We start from the raw sequence: 1,881 nt of genomic DNA, 5'->3' as shown, positions 1-1,881 counted from the left end.
TGGTATATATAGGATGGTCACAATGTGACGGGAAAAAAAGTGTGTAGTCTCTGCAATCAGAGAAAATATTGTTGGCCACTTGAGATATAGCGTTTGTTATAGCGCGACTGTTGAAATTAAGTGTATCTTAAAGTTGTATTCGAAAAGAATAAACCAGGTTTATTAAGAAAGGACTTGTGTTGCTAAAGTTTCGCCGGAACGAATTTACGGAAAAATCAATTAACAAAAGGAGACGTAACAAATTGGTGTCAGAGAGTGGGACAAAAAAAAATGGTGACGAGAAGCGGCAAATCAAACTACAGCTTAGCAGACTTGATGGCAGCAATACAAGAGCAGCAAAAGAAACAAGAAAAACGAGAAAAGAAACAAGAAGAGAAATTACAGCAGTTCTTAGAGGAAAAAGAAAAGAAACAAAAAGAGAAATTACAGCAGTGGTAAGAAAACCTGCAACAGTGGCAGCTCGAACAGCAAAATAAACAAGAAGAAAGACTAAAGCAGTGGCAACTGGAACAAGAAAGGAAACAAGAAGTACAAATGGAAAACATTAGTAAATTTAAAAGCGAATTAGATACGTTAAAGGACGATTTATTGTCTTTTACATATGGAGGATACATTAACATCGACTTAACCAGCCCCAGACAATGACAAGCCCCTTCCAGACTTTGCAGCTAAACCCTAATGCAGACATCTTCAGCCCTATTAGAAGTCACATTCCAGATATGAATGTTAGTAATAGGAGTGATCCAGTGCGAAGGAAGCCACAGGAATACGATAGGAAAGCACCGTGGGAAGCATATAGAGCACAGTTTGAGCTACTGGCAGAGATGAATGGATGGACAGAGGAGCAGAAAGCAGTATATCTGGCAACGAGATTGAAAGGACAACCACTGGAAATACTTGGACAGTTGTCAGCAGACGACAGGCACAACTACAGAGCATTGGTAGCGGCTCTAGAACTCAGGTACGGAACCCAAAATCAGTCGGAAGTCTACAGGGCTTGGTTTAGGACGAGAGTCTGTGCTAAGCCTGCAAGAGGACTTGGAAAGCATGGCACACAAGGGCTACCCAACTGCACCACCCGATCTCCTCATGTTGTTGCTGAGGGATCAGTTCGTAGATGCCTTGGACAGTCCACAACTTAAGATACAAGTGAAGCAAGCACACCCTCTACCATGCAGGATGCAATGGCCAGAGCTCTCGAATTTGAATCCTATGTTAAGTCCAGCACAGAAGTACCGAGGTTGGTACAGTCATCTGGATTTAAGGCCAGAAAAGGTCAGCTTTCAGAGAGGTTTGAGAGACTTTGATGGCACTGTAACAAACCTTGGCACAAGAGAGCTCAATGTTGGCAACTTCAACACTGGGAAGATGCCACAGCAGGAAAGGCTGGTATCTAGAAAGGTTGCTGGAACTGTGGAAAGCACGGACATTTGAGGAGCCAGTGTGGGAGGAATATTACCAACAAGTCAGCCTCAAAGAGACCGGTAGTGGTTGGTGTTGAGGGACACTCACCAACCCCCATCGTGAAAGTCCCAACAGCTAGGTGTAAAATGCCAAGCATACACAGTGTCTACGTGACAGGAAAGCTAGATGGCCAAAGGTGCAACTTTGTCATAGACTATGCATCTCAGCTAACCCTTGTGAGCATCAAGGTGTTAAATCACGAAGGAGTACCAGAAGCCATACAGAAGCTTTATGGTGTGACAGGACATTCTACAAGATTGTGGGGACCAGTGTGGGTAACTATTGAGCTTATGCCCATAAAAGACAGACAGAAAGTATACTTAACTGACAATGAAGACGAATGCATATAAAGATTGGACTATCTACTACCAAGGAAGTTTTTAATTGAATTTGATAAAGTGATGTTTGGGAATAAAA

This window comes from Limulus polyphemus, unplaced genomic scaffold (assembly GCF_000517525.1).
Source record: "Limulus polyphemus unplaced genomic scaffold, Limulus_polyphemus-2.1.2 Scaffold474, whole genome shotgun sequence".
Lineage (NCBI taxonomy): Eukaryota > Metazoa > Arthropoda > Merostomata > Xiphosura > Limulidae > Limulus > Limulus polyphemus.
This window is presented reverse-complemented; position numbering follows the sequence as displayed.